The following is a 25,396-nucleotide window of genomic DNA, read 5'->3' as shown; positions in this document are numbered from 1 at the left end:
CACTATGTGCCCTGGCTGCAGTGATTATCCACCTATGGAGCAACAGCTGTGGATGTGTCCCAAGTGGCACCCTATTCCCTAATTAGTGAATAAGGTGTCATTTGGGATGGACACTGTCAAGTTGATAAGGCTAGTGAAACCTGACTATCCATGTATCACCAGACTGGAAAAATTTGTCTCTGAATATGATTAAATATGTTTTTTTTTTGTTTTTTGCATTGAAGTCTATTTTTTGTTGCCAGGTTATTTACAGTGAAGAACCTGGACATAAAACAAGCTGCTTTGTGGGTAATTTACAGTGAAGGACCTGGGCATAAAACAAGGTGCTTTGTGGGGAAATCTCCAGCATTTTATTGCCCTCTGACATACAGTATAATGAAATAAACATCCAGTTAAGAAACACAGAGCGGAAACTATTCTAAGATTATGGGGCTTAGTCATAAATCTGCCTGAGTCCTGATGCAGTTGGGTTGATGGGATTTTTTATTTATTATCCCTCTGGACCATTTCCATCCATTCCTCCTCTCTAGTTTGTGTCCCAAATGGCACCCTATTACCTATATAGTGCTCTACTTTTGACCTATAGAGCTCTAGTAGTAGTGCCATTTGGGATGCAACCCTGGAATAGCCAACCAATGCCTCTTCCCGAACTCAAATCCCATGCATCCAACAGGCCAGGGGGGAACTCAAAGCAGTTTGGGTCTTAAAAAGATAACTTCTCAAACAGGAATGAGGGATTCATATGAATTAGAGATATTTATTTAGGGAATTGGCCTATCTGGATAGAGCCAAATTGAAACGTTTCTTACAGAAGTGTGAAAAGAATATGCATAACCATGGTAACAATTGAAAGGAAACAGTTTGGATATCATGGGGAAATTATTAGCCTAAAGGTGAGTAGGCCTACACAACGGTTCACGTGACAAGACCGAAATGTGCACAGTTCCTAACCTAAGCAATTTCAATGCACTTTTATGAATCAAAGAAGTCTCCAACTATAAGGTAATTTTCTTTACTAGCTGTGCCTCGAGGAACTAGAGCAAGCACACTTGTAGGCTAGTTGTTTCATTTGAAACATAACCCTGCATTCCCGCCATCACACAATTAGCGTTTACGCAATCCAAAAAGGTCCATTGTTAATCGCAATTTGGGTCAGGTGGGCATGATTTGAAATCTTGTTCTATTGCCAACATTGACTAGCTAAATGATAAAATACGATTTACAGCGTTAGACTTTCACAAGGCAATTCAGAGAAACGGATCGTAATTTTGGTGCGCATAGAAAAGAGTTAGGAGTGCATTCAGGTGCGTGTGGTCCACCGAATTTTCTTCACAATAAACAAAGTCTCATTCTGTCCAGAACAACCCAGGGTATGACGCCATGTCATGTTGTAACTACATCAAACATGAGGATCATAAACGTTGACACTGTATATGACATGAGCTTCATGATTTGGAAATGTTGCTGTAAATAATGTGTTCTCAGTCAATTTACCTGTTAAATAAGGGTAAAAAAAAAGGATTTGGAAATGTTAAGTGCACATTTGGCTGACATCAAAGCGGTAGGCTATTTATTATTGGTTCATCAACGTCTCATCTTTCAAAATACATGGAGTAATTTAAAATGTACAGCATTTTCCTCCGTCGGGCAAAACAAAAATGTGCTAAAGTCGGAGAATCGTTGCTGAATGATGACATTGATATTCATCTAGGGGGATATACGCTGCACCGGCTAGATAGAACAATACACTCCGGTAAAACGAGGGGGGGGCGGTCTGTGCATATTTGTAAACAACAGCTGGTGCACGAAATATAAAGAAGTCTCTAGATTTTGCTCGCCTGAAGTAGAGTATCTTATGATAAACTGCAGACCACACTATTTGCTAAGAGAGTTTTCATCAATACTTTTCGTGGCTGTTTATTTACCACCACAGACGTAAGCTGGCACTAAGACCGCACTCAGTCGGCTGTATAATGATATAAGCAAATCGGAAACCGCTCAACCAGAGGCGGGGCTCCTAGTGGCCGGAGACTTTAATGCAGGGAAACTTAAATCAGTTATACCTAATTTCTATCATTTACATTACATTTCATTTAAGTCATTTAGCAGACGCTCTTATCCAGAGCGACTTACAACCAGAGGGATACAAATTCAAGATCACCTGTAACTCTGACCACAATTCTATCCTCCTGATTCCTGGTTACAATCAAGAATTAAAGCAGGAAGCACTAGTGACTCGGTCAGATGAAGCAGATGCTAAACTACAGGACTGTTTTGCTATCACAGACTGGAAAATGTTTCCCGGGATTCTTCCCGATGGCATTGAGGAGTACACCACATCAGTCACTGGCTTTATCAATAAGTGCATTGAGAACGTCGTCCCCACAGTGACTGTACGTACATACCCCAACCAGAAGCCATGGATTACAGGCAACATTCGCACTGAGCTAAAGGGTAGAGCTGCTGCTTTCAAGGTGTGGGACTCTAACCCGGAAGCTTATAAGAAATCCTGTAATGCCCTCTGACGAACCATCAAACAGGCAAAGCGCCAATACAGGGCTAATATTGAATCGTACTACACCGGCTCCGACGCTCGTCTTATGTGGCAGGGCTTGCAAACTATTACAGACTACAAAGGGAAGCACAGCCGCGAGCTGCCCAGTGACACGAGTCTACTAGACGAGCTAAATAACTTCTATGCTCGCTTCGAGGCAAGCAACACTGAGGCATTCATGAGAGCATCAGCTGTTCCGGACAACTGTGTGATCACGCTCTCCGTAGCCGACATGAGTAAGACCTTTAAACAGGTCAGCATTCACAAGGCCACGGAGCCAGACGGATTACCAGGACGTGTGCTGCGGGCATGTGCTGACCAACTGGCAGGTGTCTTCACTGACATTTTCAACATGTCCCTGATTGAGTCTGTAATGCCAACATGTTTCAAGCAGACCACCATAGTCCCTGTGCCCAAGAACACTAAGGCAACCTGCCTAAATGACTACAGACCCGTAGCACTCACGTCCGTAGCCTTGAAGTGCTTTGAAAGGCTGGTAATGGCTCACATCAACACCAGTATCCCAGAAACCCTAGACCCACTCCAATGTGCATACCGCCCAAACAGATCCACAGATGATGCAATCTCTATTTTACTCCACACTGTCCTTTCCCACCTGGACAACAGGAACACCTACATGAGAATGCTATTCATTGACTACAGCTCAACGTTCAACACCATAGTACCCTCAAAGCTCATCACTAAGCTAAGGATTCTGGGACTAAACACCTCCCTCTGCAACTGGACTTCCTGACGGGCCGCCCCCCAGGTGTCGAAGGTAGGTAGCAACACATCTGCCACGCTGATCTCCAACACTGGAGCCCCTCAGGGGTGCGTGCTCAGTCCCCTCCTGTACTCCCTGTTCACCCATAACTGCGTGGCCAGGCAAGACTCCAACACCATCATTAAGTTTGCAGACGACACAACAGTGGTAGGCCCGATCACAGACAACGACGAGACAGCCTATAGGGAGGAGGTCAGAGACCTGGCTGGGTAGTGCCAGAATAACAACCTATCCCTCAACATAAACAAGACTAAGGAATGATTGTTGACTACAGAAAAAGGAGGACTGAGCATGCCCCCATTCTCATCAACGGGGCTGTAGTGGAGCAGGATGAGAGCTTCAAGTTCCTTGGTGTCCACATCACCAACAAACTAGAATGGTCCAAACACCCCAAGACAGTCGTGAAGAGGGCACGACAAAGCCTCTTCCCCCTCAGGAAACTAAAATGATTTGTCATGGGTCTTCAGATCCTCATAAGGTTCTACAGCTGCAACATCGAGAGCATCCTGACTGGTTGCATCACTGCCTGGTACGGCAACTGCTCGGCCTCCGACCGCAAGGCACTACAGAGGGTAGTGCGTACAGCCCAGTACATCACTGGGACTAAGCTGCCTGCCATCCAGGACCTCTACAGCAGGCGGTGTCAGAGGAAGGCCCTAAAAATTGTCAAAGACCCCAGCCACCCCAGTCATAGACTGTTCTCTCTACTACCACATGGAAAGCTGTACCGGAGCGCCAAGTCTAGAACCAAAAGGCTTCTCAACCATTTCTACCCCCAAGCCATAAGACTCCTGAACAGGTAATCAAATGGCTACCGGGACTATTTGCATTGTGTGTCCCCCCTAACCCCTCTTATGCTACTGCTACTCTCTGTATATCATATATGCATAGTCACTTTAACCATACCTACATGTACATACTACCTCAATTGGCCGACTAACCGGTGCCTGTATATAGCCTCGCTACTGTTATTTTTCACTGTCTTTTTTACTGTTGTTTTCATTTATCTATTTTTCACCAAATACTTTTTTTTACTTAAAAATTGCACTGTTGGTTAGAGCCTGTAAATAAGCATTTCCCTGTAATGTCTGTTGTATTCGGCGCACGTGACAAAAACTTTGATTTGATTTTCAACGCGGTATTAGCTCATGCGTATAACAACGTCATCGGGTCTCACGCTTGTCTCGCGCTGAACTGCGCATGTGCATGTGTAACAGTATAACTTTAGTACGTCCCCTCGCCCCGACCCGGGCGCGAACCAGGGACCCTCTGCACACATCAACAACTGACACCCACGAAGCGTCGTTACCCATCGCTCCACAAAAGCCACGGCCCTTGCAGAGCAAGGGGCAACACTACTTATAGGTTTCAGAGCAAGTGACGTAACTGATTGAAACGCTACTAGCGCGTACCCGCTAACTAGCTAGCCATTTCACATCCGTTACACATGCAGTCAACTCATAAGCACTCCTTCGATATAAAGTTGATTTTGACGAAAATGAAAACGTGTCAGCTTGTCAATTTCACGAGGTTGGAGTAATAACATGTTAAACTACTTAAGACTGGCTCGAATCTAGGTTGTGCCGTTAGCTTTCGATAAAATTAACAACTAAGGAAGAATCAGCAGTTTGGAATTATTTATATGTAGGTAAATTAATGTAGGCGTACCCATTTCTTCTTGAAATATAACTTAGCAATTCCTTATCAGCTTAGTTCAACTGTCATTTTACTCCAATGTTTGTAGACAAAGTAAACGTAAACAAACACAATATAGCCTCAAACATTGAAGGGATTCGATTAAGCTTCCCCGGGTTAAACGGGCTATGTGGTTCGGCCGTCATTATAAATACGAATGTGTTCTTAATTAACTGACTTGCCTAGTTAAATAAAGGTTAAATTAAAAATGAAAAAATATGGCCCGTCACGTGAACGGATGTAGCTGGTGAGGGTGGCGCGCCCTGTTCGAATCGAACGGTCATCTTTTCAACAGTGCAGCATGGTACATCCTTCAGAAACATACATCTGTTTTCCATAAAATATGTTAAAATTCAGTGGTGTTAAGTACTTTAAAGTATTTTTACTTAAGTACTTTAAGGTACTACTTAAGTAATTTGGGGGGGTATCTGTACTTTACTTTTTCTATTTCTGACTACTTTTACTTCACTACATTCCTAATGAAAATAATGTACTTTTTTTTAACTTCATACATTTTCCTTGACACCCAAAAGTACACGTTACATTTTGAATGCTAAGCAGGACAGGAAAGTGGTACAATTCACACACTTATCAACAGAACATCGTTGGTCGTCCCTACTGCCTATGATCTGGTGAACTCACTCAACACACATGCTTCGTTTGTAAATTATGTTAGAATGTTGGAGCGTGCCTCTGGCTATCCGTAAATTTAAAAAAACAACAAGAAAATGGTGCCATCTGCTGAACATTTCATAAAAATCGCCAATTTACATTGACCCCCCTTGTACACTGCTGCTACTTGCTGTTTGTTTGTCACTTCACCCCCACCTACAGGTACAGATTACCTCAACTAGCCTGTATCCCTGCACACTGACTCGGTACCGGTGCCTCCTGTATATAACCTCGTTATTGTTATTCTTATTACGTTACTTTTTATTATTACTTTTTATTTTTGCCTACTTGGTAAATATTTTGAGAATGTTTTTTTTTTACTGTTGGAACCAAGACTTAAAAATATCTGATGTTGGCACAAAATGGAGGGAATGTGGGCGCATAACTAACGAAATACAATTATGCTTAATCCAGTGTAAACTAATGTATAGCATTTATTATACAAGAGAGAAAATTAACATCCTACAGCACAAAGGCGGAGTCATGTCTTAAAAATAAAAGCTGTACATTTTTTTTAAAGGCCGCCCTGCTTCGCTCTGCTTCTCTCTTCTCTACCAAACTTCCCGTCACTGTCCCTTCAGTTTCCCTTAAAAACGGTTAGTTTGACTGCTGAGCCTACCTTAGTTACCACTCACCCATCATAGCCCTGCCATTCCCAACCAATCAGAGCGCTTGGAAATCCGCATCTGGACACTGCACCCGCCCACTCAGGGTGTTATAGTCGTCCGAAGGGAGAAGACCCATGTTTCTGAGGACTTTTTATTGTCGACAGTAACACGATTGTCTGAATGTTGTGCGTGCATCGAAGTTTTTACATGGTCCGTAATTTCTGTGGATTTAGGGTCCAATAAATTTTACAAGCGTAAAACTAATAATGACTCAATAATCCATGCATTCTGGGACTACCATGAAGTCCGGAAATTGTGGGCGGAGTTAGAACGTTCGCTGTCAGAAGTATTAGTAAATGTACTTTTAATCCGTCTGTATGTATAATTTTAAAACACGGCATATGGAGGTGTAGTGAGATACCGAACGGGCTGGACGATTCTCTTCTCATCACTCAGCTTGAAAAAACGTATACAAAAAACGTGGAAATCAATCAACCATTAACACAATGGAAAAATAAAATGCCATGTCTTTTTTAAATATTGAAATAGCATAGGCCGGACCGAGAAAAACAAATTCATCAACTGTTTAAGGCCAAATGACAAACAATAATGCAGACACTAGGGATGGGGGTGAGCATGCGGCTCTGGGTAGATGAGATCTAGTCATTGTTTGTGTGCGTCTGTAAATTGTTGTTCATATGTATAAACTAGTATATGGAGTAAAAAAAAAAGAAGCTTAGATTCACAGCTATCCATCAGTCACATGTTCGGATTGTTCTGGTCACAGAACTACACTGAACAAAAATATAAAGGCAAAATGCAACAACTTCAAAGATTTTACTGCATCACAGTTCATATAAGGAAATCAGTCACTTTAAATAAATACATTAGGCCCCAATCTATGGTTTTCACATGACTGGGAATACAGATATGCACCTGTTGGTCCCAGATACCTTTAAAAAAGATAGGGGCATGGATAAGAAAACCAGTAAGTATCAGGTGTGACCACTATTTGCCTCATGCAGTGCGACACATCTTCACATAGAATTGATCAGGCGGTTGATTGTGGCCTGTGGAATGTTGTCCCACTCCTCTTCAATGGCTGTGCGAAGTTGCTGGATATTGGTGGGAAGTGGAAGACACTGTTGTACACGTTGATCCAGAGCATCCCAAACGTGCTCAATGGGTGACATGTCTGGTGATTATGCAGGCCATGGAAGAACTGGGACATTTTCAGCTTCCATTGTGTACAGATCCTTGCAACATGGGGCTGTGCATTATCATGCTGAAACATGAGGTGATGCCAACGGATGAATGCCACAACAGGATCTCGTCACGGTATCTCCGTGCATTCAACTTGCCAACTATAAAATTCAGTTGTGTTGGTTGTCTATAGCTTATGCCTGCCCATACCATAACCCCACCGCCACCATGGGGCACTCTGCTCACAACGTTGACATTATGCTAGGGGAGACCAGGGAACTCAAATAGAAACCACGTAGAAAGCTTGTATTCAATGTGCCAATGCTTGGTTAGCTGCAACAAACACTCAAACTGGACAGTCTTATCTCAATCTCTTCATTTAAAGACTCAATCATGGCCACTCTTACTGACAGTTGTGGCTGCTTTGTATGACGTGTTGTTGTCTCTACCTTCTTGACCTTTGTGCTGTTGACTTTGCCCAATAATATTTGTACCATGTTTTTGTGCTACCACTATGTTGTGTTGCTACCATGTTGTTGTCATGTTGTGTTGCTACCATGCTGTGTTGTCATGTTTTGCTGCATTGTTATGTTGTTGTCTTAGGTCTCTCTTTATGTAGTGTGTTGTCTCTCTTGTGATGTGTGTTTTGTCCTATATTTATATTGTATTTATTTTTTTAATCCCAGGCCCCCATCCCCGCAGGAGGCCTTTTGCCTTTTGGTAGGCCGTCATTGTAAATAAGAATTTGTTCTTAACTGACTTGCCTAGTTAAATAAAGGTTAAATAAAATAAAAAAGTAAATAGTGTCTGTCTCTACATGACTAGGAAGTTGAATTGAAATCCATCAATATATATTTAATATTTTTATAGTTGAACTTTAAAAAACAATTTGACACCTCATTTTAAATGTTTATTATTGACCTGTGGAACATTCCCCATGTATTTAATCATATATCATTATGTATGTTGTTTGTATAAAATATTATTAATCTAACTCCAATAATCTTTTCATAAATAAGCAAAAGACAAAAGGTGTTACTTTGAGGTCTGAAAACATATTACAAACTTTAATTTATGATTGAAATGTCCCTTTATGCTCAAATCTGGTGCGGCAGATTTCCTAGTGGTTAGAGCATTTGGGCCACTAACCGAAATGTTACTGGTTTGAATCCCCGAGCTGACAAGGTACAAATCTGTTCCTCGGTAGGCCGTAATTGTAAATAAAGAATTTGTTCTTAACTGACTTGCCTAGTTAAATAACATTTTTAAAATGATAATATAAAAAAAAAAAAATCTCTGCCCCATATCTCACCTCAGCAAAAAACGCCTGAAGAGGCTTTGTGATATAGAATTTTGAACACCAGCGCCATCGTGTGGTCAATTGATGCACCTGCCTAGAATTAGACTTGCTTAAAAGTAGCTGCAACGCAATTATCAATATTTCCTACTATTTATAAATTGATGTTTGACCAAATTCAATGAAAAATATCCTATCAATGACAGAGTCAATGCATGAATTCACAATATTCACATGATTATATTCGTATGATGTGGCATCATGGTTAAGCCAGAACAGGCCCAGGCACGGTGGAAGAGTGTCTCCTATACCTGTGCTTTGATTTGTGTACATTTCCATTTAACCCACACAAGGTCTTCAGTCACTTCCACGTTTTTACTGTCAGTGGTTTAAAGCAGTTATGATTATTATATGATTATATGGGTATTAATTTGTTTAGGCAATTTGTTTAAGGTTTTGATGCTCAATTGTCTATTATGAAGAATAACATTATTAGATATATAATAGGGCTGGCGCCGGACACAGATTAAGTTTAAGTTTAGTCCTTGACTAAAACACCATTTCAATGGAGATTCTCCATTAAGCATGCATTTTCGGCCAAGACTTAAAGGTAAACCGGCCCATAGTGATGCACTAAAGTCAAATCTTCTCTCCCTCGTATGAGAAAAAATATATAGGCTATTATGTCTTGTGCCAAATTGCCATAAACGTCCACTTTATAGAATCTATTGCGCTCCATGCTCCGGTCCGCTTCCTTATTGGCCCTGCTCGCGAGGCTAATTAGATATTGACCGCCACAATGTCCGTAATCACTTTAATTGAGACTGCGTCCCTGGCACCGCACACCATAGAAATAGGAATTCGAATACTTAATTTCTTTGATTAAATAGGATATCTATGCCGTAGACGGCCTTGACTCTGCCAATGTCTTTGAGCCTATGCCTAATGTAATTTCTCGCTGGTAGAATTATAATTATAGCAGTTTTCCCCGTTTTGGCGTCAGTTTCATAAAAATCATGAAATAGGCTAGTTGAATAATTGTACATTTACCATTAGCTATATTGTAATTTCAATTAGGATAGTATATTTTCCTTGGCATTAGGTCTAATTTAAAACATTTAATGAATTGCTTTATGAGGTTCGGTTTAGGCATGTCCTTTAGATCAGGGTTTCCCGAACTCGGTCCTGGGCCCCAGTGGCGTGTATTCATGGATGCCATGGACCCCAGTGGCGTGTATTCATGGTACCATGGACCCGAAAAAATGTAAACACATAAAATAATGCATCTTTCGTCTCTCTGTGTTTCATAATTTTCCTTTAATTCGCAGGAGGCTGAATTTATCTCACAGGAAAAAGCATCCGAGCAAGTGAAACAGCGCCCCTCTGTCTCTCTACGTGAAGGTAGGTCATTTATCTGATGCTATTTTGTTCAACAAATTAGCTAATCAGTGTTCAGCTAAACTGAGCGTGCTCAACTGTGAATGGTTCTGGCGCACCAAAACAAGTGTCAAGGGAAACCAGCTTGAATTTGGCGTCACTCCTATCAAATCCCATTTTCCATTTGCATGTCAACATCACACTTTCAAAATCTTTTTATTTTTATTTATTTTTAAATTAAAAAAAAAATATATTCTCCCCAATTTCATGGTATCCAATTGGTAGTTACAGTCTTGTCTCATTGCTGCAACTCCCGTACGGACTCGGGAGAGGCGAAGGTCGAGAGCCATGCGTCCTCCGAAACACGACCCAACCGGCACCGCTACTTAACCCGGAAGCCAGCCACACCAATGTGTCGGAGGAAACACCGTACACCTGGCGACTGTGTCAGCGTGCATGTGCCTGGCCCGCCACAGGAGTCGCTAGAGCGCGATGGGACAAGGACATCCCTGCCGGCCAAACCCCCCCCTAACCCGGACGACGCTACTTTCATAATCTTAGCTAGCAGTCATCATCATGAATCAAGTTGACAATCTACTGACAAATCCTTGTCATATGAAGAGAAATTATCAAGAGAAATTATAGATAAAACATATCGGTGGTCATCGGCCATGGGACAAACATTATACAACAAGTTGGAACTCGCAAATTCAACAATGAGTGGTTTGGAAGGAATCAGTGTCTAACTGAAGGCATTGCAAAGCAATCACTAGCCTGCTATTCAGTGGAGTGGATGTGTGGTCCAAGTCTGGGTTTAAGGGTCTCTGTTCCAAGCTTAAAAAAATAAACATTCAACATTGTCCATGCTGTCAATCCAGCAGGACTTCTGACGCTTTCAAAACAACTGGAAACTTCATTGAGTTCAGGACAACTGGGAACTCTGAAAAAAACGAGCTCCGACTGGGAAAATACGTTTTGAACAGTCATCCAACTCGAAATTCAAAGTCAGGAACTTTGGCCTCTTTCTAAAGCTCCAACCTGAAGATCACTAACGCCATGATTAAACCTTGTTTTTTTCTGAGTTTCCAGTTGTCTTGAAAACATCATAAATCCAGAGAATGCCACTTTGATGACAAAGTTTGATGACAAAATTTTCACGCGAAGGACTGCCGCCCCACTTTCCTGTTCAAGTGAGCACAGCACAACAAGGTGAGCCCAAAAATGTATTGTATGGTGCTGCATACAGTTGAAGTCGGAAGTTTACATACACCTTAGCCAAATACATTTAAACTCAGTTTTTCACAATTTCTGACATTTAATCCTAGTAAAATTTCCTGTTTCAGGTCAGTTAGGATCACAACTTAATTTTAAGAATGTGAAATGTCAGAATAATAGTAGAGAGAATTATTTCTTTCAGCTTTTATTTCTTTCATTTCTTTCATTCTTTCATTTCTTTCACTGACCCAGTGGGTCAGAAGTTTACATACACTCAATTAGTATTTGGTAGCATTTCCTTTAAATTGTTTAACTTGAGTCAAACGTTTCAGGTAGCCTTCTACAAGCTTCCCACAATAATTTGGGTGAATTTTGGCCCATTCCTCCTGACAGAGCTGGTGTAACTCAGGTTTGTAGGTCTCTTTGCTCGCACGCTTTTTCAGTTCTGCCATTGCAGTTCTACCGATGCAGTTGCAAACCGTAGTCTTGATTTTTTTATGGCGGTAGGTTCTAGCTTGCTGATGTTGTTTAATTGTTATGTCGATATAGGACTCGTTTTACTGTGGATATAGATACTTTTGTACCCGTTTCCTCCAGCATCTCAAGGTCCTTTGCTGTTGTTCTGGGATTGATTTGCACTTTTCGCACCAAAGTACGTTCATCTCTAGGAGACAGAACGCGTCTCCTTCCTGTGCAGTATGACGGCTGCGTGGTCCCATTGTGTTTATACTTGCGTACTATTGTTTGTACAGATGAATGTGGTACCTTCAGGCGTTTGGAAATTGCTCCCAAGGATGAACCAGACTTATGGAGGTCTACAATTTTGTTCCTGAGGTCTTGGCTGATTTCTTTTGATTTTCCCATGATGTCAAGCAAAGAGGCACTGAGTTTGAAGGTAGGCCTTGAAATACATCCACAGGTACACCTCCAATTGACTCAAATTATGTAAATTAGCCTATCAGAAGCTTCTAAAGCCATGACATAATTTTCTGGAGTTGTCCAAGCTGTTTAAAGACACAGTCAACTTAGTGTACGTAAACTTCTGACCCACTGGAATTGTGATACAGCGAATTATAAGTGAAATATAAATATAAAGTGAAATATAATATATCTGTAAACAATTGCTGGAAAAATTACTTGTGTCATGCACAAAGTAGATGTCCTAACCGACTTGCCAAAACTAAAGTTTGTTAACAAGAAATTTGTGGAGTGGTTGAAAAACAAGTTTTATTGACTCCAACCTAAGTGTATGTAAACTTCCGACTTCAACTGTAAATTATGTAATATGCCAGGAAGGTATGTATACTGTAGCTAAGAAAATAAAACTAAGTGAATGTTGTGTAGTAAGCTGTTAGTAGCCCATGTGCCTCACCCTAATAATTTGGTCCCTTTTCCCCTCATAATTTACCCTACTGTTCCAGGTGGTGCACATGCAGCCTGGAGTCTGTTTTAGAGAAATTTCATAATTGAATATTGTAAGAACTTTCATTGTCTGCTTATGTGCACCTTTCTTATCCTACAGTTCGGACTTGTTGTACAATGACAATACTGTAAGCACGGCCCATGTTATTAATTCTGTCACTGTGCATTTCAAAAGTGCTGAACAAAGAGTTGTATTGACTACGTCCATCCTAGCTTGTTCATTAATATCTTAATCGAAATTACGGATTGCCTTTTATGCGCTCGTACAAACTATGGCATAAGGGGACATCTCAATTGTCAGTAAAAAACACATTTGTTTAAGCAAGTCAGCCATATCAGCTGTTTTTTTAAAGGCAGTAAGTGAATGAGCCTGAATGAACTGTTTCGCTGCCAGACAAGTTTTCATTGATAGCCAGGTGTAACAGTGTTGGGACTGCTGTTGGGACTCTGCTGTTGGGACAGCTTTATGTAGGCCAAAAACAGTTTGTGGGCACCGTTTGTAAACGTTATAGTCCAATTAATGTATTGTTTAGTGTTGTGTTGTGTAGTGGCTTTGCTGGCATGCATGTACACACAAATTGGGGAGTTTGCCCCCCCAAGATTTACTTGCTAAAATCGCCACATATAATAACCCAATACTTTCGTATTCCTTCATAGGCTACACTTCTAATGTTGAAACACTAAACAGTGTTGAGTAATCAACCTTCGTGCAAATTGGCAATTCTCCATTCCCAACTGTTCCCAACATTGTTCCCGACCCCTTCGGTCTGATGCAGGAAGCGACAGTGGTATTCACAAACACATATACGCAGAGCGCATCAGTTGCAGCTCATATAGGCATACGGATGTTTTACAGTCAGAGTTCACGAGACTATCAATGTGTGTATGAGATCAGAAAAAGCGTGTAGGAGTTGCTCAGTTCAAACGCTGATGAGGTAGCCCAAGCACGAGCATAATTTCCGTAGACGCACAGTTTACAACCATAGAGGGGTCACTAAAACATAACCCAGTGGATTGGGAGTCACATAGGTCAGTAAACGAAGACACGGGCACATTTCCTCGGCTGGGGTGGAAGGTGAGAGCATTTTCTCTCTTTATTGCTATCATATGTATCTCACTGTTGACATGAATGCTGTCGCTGGTGATTATACTTTTGGGTTCATTTTGTCAGCGTTAAAATCCACCTGGCATTCCGCTACTGTCAGCGTCGAGAGCCTACTGAGATGCGCGTAATGTGTTTCAATGTCGCAACCTGGAGAGCCGCGGTTACGACTATAAGTGTCGTTTTAGTTATTGCCATGCATTTTCAATGTGTGTCAACTTAGTTCAATGGATTCACAGTTCCTATTGCATTTGTGTATTTGTCAGTGCAGCATTGGCAGCAGAAGAGAATACAATACTACAATGACATGCATTTGATAGAACATTTCAAGGAGGTAGTGGTGAATACGTAGTATTATCACATCTAGAATGACAGGCAGAACGAATGATAAACGTAATCGTCAATACTTATCAATTGCCATTATAATCCACTAAAAGATATTAATAAATATTAAGTATAAAGTATTTTACTATATGCAATGAGGCATAGGTGATGCTTTTCCATCAATAGAGCACAGTAACTGGTAATTCTGTCATTCAATTACCACCTTTTTTATTTATTTATTTTTATTTAACCTTTATTTAACCAGGTAGGCAAATTGAGAACACGTTCTCATTTACAATTGCGACCTGGCCAAGATAAAGCAAAGCAGTTCGACACATACAACAACACATAGTTACACATGGAGTAAAACAAACATATAGTCAATAATACAGTGAAAAAAAAAATAAGTCTATATACAATGTGAGCAAGTGAGGTGAGATAAGGGAGGTGAAGGCAAACAAATATATGTATAAATAAATAAAATAAATAAATAAAAATATAAAAGGCCATGGAGGTGAAGTGAATACAACACAGCAAGTAAAATAAAACTAAAAAAAAAAAAAAACCCTGGAATGGTTGGTTTGCAGCGGAAGAAAGTGCAAAGTAGAGACAGAAAATAATGGGGTGCAAAGGAGCAAAATAAATTAATAAAATAAATACAGTAGGTAAAGAGGTAGTTGTTTGGGCTAAATTGTAGATGGGTTATGTACAGGTGCAGTAATCTATGAGCTGCTCTGACAGCTGGTGCTTAAAGCTAGTGAGGGAGATAGGTGTTTCCAATTTCAGAGATTTTTGTAGTTCGTTCCAGTCATTGGCAGCAGAGAACTGGAAGGAGAGGCGTCCAAAGGAAGAATTGGTTTTGGGGGTGACTAGAGAGATATACCTGCTGGAGCGCGTGCTACAGATAGGTGCTGCTATGGTGACCAGCGAGCAGAGATAAGGGGGGACTTTACCTAGCAGGGTCTTGTAGATGACCTGGAACCAGTGGGTTTGGCGACGAGTATGAAGCGAGGGCCAGCCAACGAGAGTGTACAGGTCGCAGTGGTGGGTAGTATATGGGGCTTTGGTGACAAAACGGATGGCACTGTGATAGACTGCATCCAATTTATTGAGTAGGGTTTTGGAGGCTATTTTGTAAATGACATCACCGAAGTCGAGGATTGGTAGGATGGTCAGTTTTACAAGGGTATGTTTGGCAGCATGAGTAAAGGATGCTTTGTTGCGGAATAGGAAGCCAATTCTAGATTTGACTTTGGATTGGAGATGTTTGATGTGAGTCTGGAAGGAGAGTTTACAGTCTAACCAGACACCTAGGTATTTGTAGTTGTCCACATATTCTAAGTCAGAACCGTCCAAAGTAGTGATGTTGGACAGGCGGGCAGGGGCAGGCAGCGATCGGTTGAAGAGCATGCATTTGGTTTTACTTGTATTTAAGAGCAGTTGGAGGCCACGGAAGGAGAGTTGTATGGCATTGAAGCTCGCCTGGAGAGTTGTTAACACAGTGTCAAAAGAAGGGCCAGAAGTATACAGAATAGTGTCGTCTGCGTAGAGGTGGATCAGAGAATCACCAGCAGCAAGAGCGACATCATTGATGTATACAGAGAAGAGAGTCGGTCCAAGAATTGAACCCTGTGGCACCCCCATAGAGACTGCCAGAGGCCCGGACAACAGACCCTCCGATTTGACACACTGAACTCGATCAGAGAAGTAGTTGGTGAACCAGGCGAGGCAATCATTAGAGAAACCAAGGCTGTCGAGTCTGCCAATGAGGATGTGGTGATTGACAGAGTCAAAAGCCTTGGCCAGGTCAATGAATACGGCTGCACAGTATTGTTTCCTATCGATGGCGGTTACGATGTCGTTTATGACCTTGAGCGTGGCTGAGGTGCACCCATGACCAGCTCTGAAACCAGATTGCATAGCGGAGAAGGTGTGGTGGGATTCGAAATGGTCGGTAATCTGTTTGTTGACTTGGCTTTCGAAGACCTTAGAAAGGCAGGGTAGGATAGATATAGGTCTGTAGCAGTTAGGGTCAAGGGTGTCCCCCCCTTTGAAGAGGGGGATAACCGCAGCTGCTTTCCAATCTTTGGGGATCTCGGACGACACGAAAGAGAGGTTGAAGAGGCTAGTAATAGGGGTGGCAACAATTTCAGCAGATAGTTTTAGAAAGAAAGGGTCCAGATTATCTAGCCCGGCTGATTTGTAAGGGTCCAGATTTTGCAGCTCATTTAGGACATCAGCTGACTGTATTTGGGAGAAAGAGAAATGGGGGAAGCTTGGGCGAGTAGCAGAGGGGAGGGCAGTGCTGTTGTCCGGGGTAGGGGCAGCCAGATGGAAAGCATGGCCAGCCGTGGAAAAATGCTTATTGAAATTCTCAATTATAGTGGATTTGTCGGTGGTGACAGTGTTTCCTATCTTCAGAGCGGTTGGAAGCTGGGAGGAGGTGTTCTTATTCTCCATGGACTTTACGGTGTCCCAGAACTTATTTGAATTTGTGTTGCAGGAAGCAAATTTCTGCTTGAAAAAGCTAGCCTTGGCTGTTCTAACTGCCTGTGTATATTGGTTTCTGGCTTCCCTGAAAAGTTGCATATCACGGGGGCTGTTCGATGCTAATGCAGAACGCCATAGGATGTTTTTCTGTTGGTTAAGGGCAGTCAGGTCAGGAGAGAACCAAGGGCTATATCTGTTCCTGGTTCTAAATTTCTTGAATGGGGCATGCTTATTCAAGATGGTGAGGAAGGCATTTTAAAAAAATGACCAGGCATCCTCTACTGACGGGATGAGATCGATATCCTTCCAGGATACCCCGGCCAGGTCGATTAGAAAGGCCTGCTCGCTGAAGTGTTTCAGGGAGCGTTTCAGGGAGCACCTCAACTTACATATAACCCAAACTCTGTTGGTTTTAAGTGATCTTGAATTTTCTGGAATTTACTAGAACTGAAGAGTAGTGATAGTTCTATTGCTCCCCCTAGTGAAGGTGTCCTCACGGGTGATGTTCTAGAGAATTTCTTATTTTCAATTTCTGTTAGATAGGATTTTCCATCACTGCAAACTAACAGTTTGAGGCTTATAGCAGATCTTCCCAGAATGTATAGGTTTTTAATATCTGTTTCACTCAGACTGGGAAGCTCACAGAGGGCATTTTTTACTTTCTAACAGTAGTGATAAAACAGTCATTAATTTACAGTCTACTCTGTGATATTTGAGATCTCTGTATTTAATATGTCATCTGGTTAACTTTTGGGCTACTTATTTTTAACTTTTGGTCACGTAACACTTTCGAAATGCCACATACCTCACCTAAACACTCTCATAAGCAATACTTCTAAGAGTAAACTCCCTGAAAGAGAGCAGGGCTAAGCTTAAATTGTTAAAATAAGGCTTTAAAGGCATAATCTGTTATTCAAACAACAACAAAGTCGGCACCCCGTCGCACTTTTGGTGAGGGGATGGTGCTGGAGAAATGTAACCGCTCTCAAATTCATAGACAGAGCTATGAAGGCCCAGTCCTGGTAGTTCTGCTGCCCTGGGCAAGGCACAAAAAAGAAACCCTGCAGAACTAGAATAGTGTAGTTTACACTGTTATTCCGCAATGGAATTGGTAGACCTACTGTTTGTTCACACTAAATTGGTTTGGAATGTGTTTTTTTCTTCCGAACTCTGGTTCGTTTCCCCCCTTAGTTCGTTTGGACTGGTGTGAACACTATCCACACTCACCAAACACAGGAAAAGAACCAGAGACATGCAGTATTATTGGTTGTTTGACTGCGAGCATTTGATGAAATGCACGCAGCATCATAACTTTAGATCTGAAGCGTTGAGTGAGTAACAGCGTATTTATGAACACATCCAATGCAGATTAGGGTAGACGAGGGCAATACTGGGGTTATGGCTACTGAATATAGCCTATTCACGTTGCAGTTAGTGGCTAGTACGTTGTTTCCTTCCGCATTGTTGTAAGACCAAAGCGAACGTAATATGAAGTTTGGGACAAGTTATGCATCTTGATAATCATAGATGGCTTTAATGTGAGCATTTTTCTATAATAAACAAATTACTTGTATGAACACGTTGTTTTGTTTAGGCATTTTAGTTAATTTGACATTTGGCAATGTGAAACCAAACTAACCAATTGAACAAATAATCAAACTCTGATTCAAACTAAAACTCAGAACTATGTGCGACAACGCAGTTGCATTTGCTTTAATAGTCCTGATTCCTGTGACTAATCATTTTGTCAATTTAAACTCAATGTCAGCTACCCAACTTGCTCAGGAGTTATCCTTTTTTTCTTCTTTCTCCCCCGCTGCTATGATGCAGCTCGTCAAAAATTGAGGCATACAAACTTGTAATCACTGATTATCATAACAATTTAGCCCACGGGGTGAAACTCAAGGACCGCAATTGTGAGTAGCCTGATTTTCCATTCCTTATTGTCCATTTTACTTTCACATGTTTTTAGGATATGGTCATGTCATATTCACATCAAAGCGCTCTTTTTTTTTTTTATTGGGTGCCAGGTTAAGGTAAATTCACACACTGTGGAGATAAAAGATACAGAGCCTAGCTCAGTGTTTCATGTCGTTTTTTCCCACCAAAGGGGCGGCTTCTTGTTATACGCTCCGGCATTCGGCAAATCATTCCTTCCACAGACGTTGGCGCAGTGTTGTCGCTTGGTTCCTTGATCTGATCTATAGGCTATTCATCAAAGTAGCCTATTTTGCATTGATAACCAAATATAATTTAGCGACTGTTCAAACAGTAAACCAAACAACAAGAATCCACCCCAAAAGGTATTTTGTTTAGAAGTAATAACTTGTGGTTCCAGGCTATAGTCAAATGGGAGAACCTTCTGTAGGCAAAGTGCTTTTCTCTCTGTGACCAAAACATGACGTTCTATTTTTAGCTGATATGTTAATTAATACACAAGCACCACATCAAACTGGAATAATGTTTTAGGTTACACTGGCAAGTATAAGAATATTTGCCAGGGCATATTTCTAAAAATGATAAATCTGATTATTTCACATGGAGATGTGGTAAGCTAAAAATGTTTTTATCCAGGCTAAAGCCAGCTAGCCAGGTTGCCAGCTAGCTACTACCATAGAGGAAGAAGCAAAGGGATAACTGGGCCCAAAATCTGTCTTCTCTAGCAGGTGTTTTATTTTTATTTAATTTATTTTTTTGCTCACCAAGCGAGGAGTTTTTTTGTGAGTTGGACCGGCAAGGATATCATGTTACCAAAAAGTGTCCACTGCTACAAAAATCCCACTCCACTCACACACACGCACGTAGATCAACGTAGATCAATGTCTCATGACATTGTCATAAATTTGATCTCCAGCCTGTAGGCTACAGAAAATGGCAGTCTTTCTAACATAGGCTATATGATTTATGTTAGATACTTTTTTGACGTAATGTTGGTGTAGCGCCGCAGCGTTGTCTCTTCAACACTACCCTGGAGAGGCTCGCTGGGCATCAACAAGCTAAATATTTAGCGCCCCTGACTTTGGCAAGGTGGGCACTGCTTATCAGGGGGCGGCATCAGCGCTCACCTAAATAGCTCATGCCACTGGATGAGATAAATAGTTTTTGGGCAGAATCATGTGATGTGTTGTTGGATCTGCATTTTCGTCAGTTTAGCTCGGAAAATGCCGTACTCGTCAATCTGATGCCTTATGCGGCCGCCTAATCCTGCCTAATGGGCGGGCCGGCTCTGGAGCTATGGATGCAAGGACTGACCATCCATGAGATCAAAATGACCATTTTAACAATTTTTATTTAACCATCTAGTGTTTAATAACAATGGAGTAAAACAAGTTTTATATTTAGCATTCTGAAGGGGTAAGACAGTTGAACTAAGCTCATAAGGCATTTATAAGTTAAATTCTTCAAGAATCAAGTCCAGAAATGGATGTAACAACCCCAAACGCCTCTTTTTAAAAGGGAACCAGTGACACGAGAGGGCCACCACCTCTGACCAGCACAGGACAGGAGTCCATGAGGATGCCTGAATTCTAGTGGGCTCACAATGACTTTACAGCATGCTGCCACTAATCTGGGCATTTAACACACTATGTTTTGTTCCCTATGTCACAGAAACCACATTCTCACTAGATGCCAGTTATAAAAATCAGTTCTTACATGCAGCCTACATACAGAAGTTATGCATGAATTAACTAAAATGTCTGATGTGTAGTTTTTTGCATCCCCCACACTACTAGACCCAACGCTTACCATCCCAGACTAATGGGAATCTAAAACAAGTTCGCTAGGCTTATTTCACCTGCATTTTACACAGAGGTAGGCAAAGAGTTCTTAGGAAGAGCTAATGATAGTACTCCTCCCTAATTCTGTTGGCTGGCTTACTTCGCTCTGTTCCCTCTAATTCTGTTTTCACTAGCTGGCAAAGACGTGAGTCATATTTTAGAACTTGCCCTGAGCAATGGGAACTGTTCCAGTAGCCTACTTCTACTACCTCTCGTTTACTGATTAGGCATTTACTGATTGGGCATTACTGATGAGGTTAGACTTTTTCACACTGACCCTGTACGCTCGGGTTGTATAACCGATGTACAACGCATTTGACATCACAATGGTTATGATACAACTGATGTTCTTGTGATGCATACAGTTGTGTAAACATTTTTTGTGCAGACAAACTCTGTTCAATCACTGCTTTGTCAAGTGTGTTGTACAAAGGGTTGCACATTTTGGGGAATATTCAGAGGTGGAAACTTCCCGTGGAAATATATGGGAATTAACGGGAATATAGGGGAATTAATGGAAATATATGCATATTAATGCCATTTAAATGTAGATGTTTTTTGCATTGGATATATTTACCATATCATATGGAGACAAACATAAACCTTTTGCCTTATCATAAGTAGACATAATTGCAAATTATTAAATCCTTCCAAATGAAAAAAAAATCATAATTTAGTTATGAATTGAACTTTAATTAAATGAGTTGACTCTTCACATGGGATGATTTCACTGAACAACAAAAGAAAGGGAATGTTGAATGATCCTCAATGATCCATCGCATCTCCAAAAACATACATCTGTAAAATGATAGTATAGAAACTAAAGCTTTGGTTGTCTTCCTCTCAGACTTCCATGTCTTCTCCCTGGACCTCCTCAATGTCCACCTTTTGAACATCAGACTCTGAAGCCTCATCTTCACTGTCACTTTCCAACCTTGCTGAGGATGGCTTGTTGTCTGCTCTAATTGTTCAACCCTTGTATTGGTCAGCCTGTTGTGTGCTTTGGTGTGTGTGTGTTCCCAAACAAGAACCAGTTGCGCTCTGAGGTGGCTGATGTTGGTGGGATTTGCAGGATGATGGAGGCAAAAGGGGAAACAGCCTCAGATCCACGAAGTCCCTTCCACCAGGTGGCTGATGAGATATGTTGGCATGACTGCCACATTGCATCTCCATCCCAAAGCCCTTGCTTGGAAGTGTACTTCACCAGACTGCCAAGAACCTTGCCCTCATCCAGGCCAAGGTGGTGAGACACGATAGTGATGACCACCTTGAATGATCGGCTATGAAAAGCCAACTGACATTTACTCCTGAGGTGCTGACCTGTTGCACCCTCTACGACCACTGATTTATTATTATTTGACCCTGCTGGTCATCTATGAACGTTTGAACATCTTGGCCATGTTCTGTTATAATCTCCACACGGCACAGCCAGAAGAGGACTGGCCACCCCTCAGAGCCTGGTTCCTCTCTAGGTTTCTTCCTAGGTTCTGGCCTTTCTAGGGAGTTTTTCCTATCCACCGTGCTTCTACATTTGCATTGCTTGCTGTTTGGGGTTTTAGGCTGGGTTTCTGTACAGAACTTTGTGATATCAGCTGATGTAAGAAGGGCTTTGTAAATAAATTTGATTGATGACACCATAGGCCCTGTTCATCTCTGCACCAGATAGGATGCTCTTGCCAGCATACTTGGGGTCCAACATGTAACGTAAACTCACCCCATTCCGTACAAATGTGCGCAACCGTGACATTCAAACGAGGCTGCAAAGAAAACTAATGGGACTGTAGCGACTGTGTTGACTTCAAAATCTGGGGAGTGAACTACGTTTCTATTCAAGCGTTGATCGACATGGTAATGGCTCTATAGTATTGGAGAAAAGTTGAAAAAACAGACCCACTGTTACATCATGACGTGTCATGCGGTAACGTACAGCATGCATAAAGCAACTATTTCTGTCTTACAATCTCTCTACACCAGGTGTAGCACTTCTCTCATCGTTTAAAAACAAGAAAGGGACAGTGACGGGGGTAAGGGGGAGATACCTAGTCATTTTTTGCATCATCACAGCATGCGATCATGACTCTCAAAGCCGCTGTTTACTTCTGAAGATCACTTTAGCACCGCCCTAAAAACCCGATTCAAATTCGACACAAACCTTCAAATAGGTGACACATTATATAAACTTTTTATCGTGTTTTATTTACATTTTAGAGGCGATGAGGTGATAAGTTGGACAGATCAAGTGAAAAAAAGCAGTTTTCCCACACGACATCTGTCCTTCTCACTATCATGCATTAGTTTCGCTTCCCCACCCGCCATTTTTAAAAAGACCCGACGGAGCTCATTGCCTTCTTGAATCATGCAGAGATGGGCATCATGAAGGTCTCGTAATGGAATTTGTTGGAAAGGGGAGAAATTGTGCTTTACAATGGTATTGACATTACAGTTGATCTGGAAGTACAGTAATCCCTCGTTTATCGCGGGGGTTACGTTCCGAAAATGACCCGCGATAAGTGAAATCCGCGAAATAGAAAACTTTTTTTTTTTTTACAATTAGCAACTATTACATGTATACAAATACAGTGACTCACGTGTAGGCCGTTTCGTCGACATTATGGGTTTAGGAGATGTTCGAAATTACAAGATAATTTGGCCAACTTAATGTAAATTTGCCAAGCTGTTTTATGTACGTACACATAACTGCACGAGACGACAAAATGATAGCACAATTCGTAGCATGTTTTGATACAAGAAGCGGGAGTGAGTTTTTAGCGAATCAGAATGCAGAGCACAATGCACCAAAAAAAAAAAATAATTGCATTATGAAAATCCGCGAAATAGCGAATCCGCGATAAGTGAACCGCGAAGTGGCGAGGGATCACTGTATTACGTTTTTTGGGCACTAAAATAAGGTCAATTGTATGGACCAAGGCGATGTACAAAAGTGATTGAGTTTACGTTACATTGCGGCGTGTATGGGCTTCAGGCAGAAGTCTTCACGCTTTTTGATGTATTTCAGAACTGCAGTTTCCTCTGCTTGGAGCAACAGTGAAGTGGGCAGGGCAGTATAGATCTTTTCTCTTACACCTGCAAGCTGAGTCTGAACATCAGACAGGATGGCATTGTCTCCCTCAATCCGTGCAATGGCTACTGCTATAGGATTCAGGAGTTTCAGGCTGCTTACCACTCTCTTCCAAAATACATCATCCAGGAGGATCCTCTTGATGGGGCTGTCCATATCGGCAGACTGTGATATGGCCATATCTTGGAGAGACTCCTTCCCCTCCAGGAGACTGTCAAACATGATGACAACACCACCCCCAACGGGTGTTGCTGGGGTGCTTCAATGTGGTGCTCTTATTCTTCTCACTTTGCTTAGTGAGGTAGATTGTTGCTATAACTTGATGACCCATCACATTCCTAACCATTTCCTTGACTCTCTTGTAGTGTATCAATTGTTTTCAGTGCCTTGATGTCCTTGAGGAGCAGATTGGGTGTGATGTGAGGGTAGGACTCCTCCCACATTAGACCAAGCTGCCTTCATGTTCGCAGCATTGTCTGTCACTAATGCAAATACCTTCTGTGGTTCAAGGTCATTGACTGCCTTCAGCTCATCTGCAATGTAGAGACCGGTGTGTCTGTTGTCCCTTGTGTCTGTGCTCTTGTAGAATACTGGTTGAGGGGTGGAGATTAGAGGTCTACCGATTAATCGGCATTTCAAGTTTTCATAACAATCGGTAATCTGCCTTTTTGGATGCCGATTTTGGCCGATTACATTGCAATCCACGAGGAGACTGCGTGGCAGGCTGACCACCTGTTACCTGAATGCAGCATCAAAAGGACATGGAGCCAAGGTAAGTTGCTAGCTAGCATTAAAACAGTGCTAGCTAGCAAAAAACAATCAATCTTCACATAATCACTAGTTGACCACACATGGTTGATGATATTACTAGGTTAACTAGCTTGTCCTGCGTTGCATATAATCAATGCGGTGCCTGTTAATTTATCATCGAATTACAGCCTACTTCACCAAGCGGGTGATGATTCAAGAAAAGCGCATTCGCAAAAAAAGCACAATCGTTGCACAGATGTGCCTAACCATAAACATCAATGCTTTAGTTAAAATCAATACACAAAAGTATATATTTTTTAAACCTGCATATTTAGTTAAAAGACATGCATGTTAGCAGGCAATATTAACTAGAGAAATTTTCACTTCTCTTGCGTTCAGTGCACGCAGAGTCAGGGTATTTGCAGCAGTTTGGGCCACCTGGCTCATTGCAAACTGTGTGAAGACCATTTCTCCCTAACAAAGATCGTAATTCATTTGCCAGAATTTTACACAGTTAAGACATAACATTGAAGGTCGTGCAATTTAACAGCAATATTTAGACTTAGGGTTGCCACTCGTTCAATAAAATACGTAACGGTTCACTGAAAGAAACATTTTGTTTTCAAAATGATAGTTTCCAGATTTGACCATATAAATGACCAAAGGCTCGTATTTCTGTGTTTATTATATTATAATTAAGTCTATGATTTGATAGAGCAGTCAGACTGAGCGGTGGTAGGCAGCAGCAGGCTCGTAAGTATTCATTCAAACAGCACTTTACTGCGTTTGCCAGCAGCTCTTAGTAATGATTGTTGCACAGCGCTGTTTATGACTTCAAGCCTATCAACTCCCGAGATTAGGCTGGCAATACTGAAGTGCCAATAAGAACATCCAATAGTCAAAGGTATATGAAATACAAATGGTATAGTGAGAAATAGTTGACGCGTCATAATGCCGATAATAATGACAACCTACAACTTCTTAACTGGGAATATTGAAGACTCACGTTAACTTGTTTGGGATAGGGGGCAGCATTTTCACGTTT

At 41.5% G+C, this 25,396-nt stretch overlaps 1 protein-coding gene across 2 annotated transcripts in view; it reads left to right on the top strand.

Annotated features, from left to right (window-relative positions):
* The first annotated feature begins 13,695 nt into the window (after nucleotides 1-13,695).
* LOC139583571 (dnaJ homolog subfamily B member 6-like) overlaps nucleotides 13,696-25,396 on the top strand; it is a 75,610-nt gene continuing 63,909 nt past the window's right edge. For both annotated transcript variants that reach the window (XM_071414802.1, XM_071414798.1), the window contains exon 1: nucleotides 13,696-13,902. The gene's annotated coding sequence lies outside the window, so the exon portion shown is untranslated. The remainder of the gene's footprint in view (nucleotides 13,903-25,396) is intronic.

Source organism: Salvelinus alpinus, chromosome 8 (assembly GCF_045679555.1).
Source record: "Salvelinus alpinus chromosome 8, SLU_Salpinus.1, whole genome shotgun sequence".
NCBI lineage: Eukaryota > Metazoa > Chordata > Actinopteri > Salmoniformes > Salmonidae > Salvelinus > Salvelinus alpinus.
Note: the sequence above shows the minus strand (reverse complement) of the source record. Positions and strands in the feature narration are given on the sequence as shown.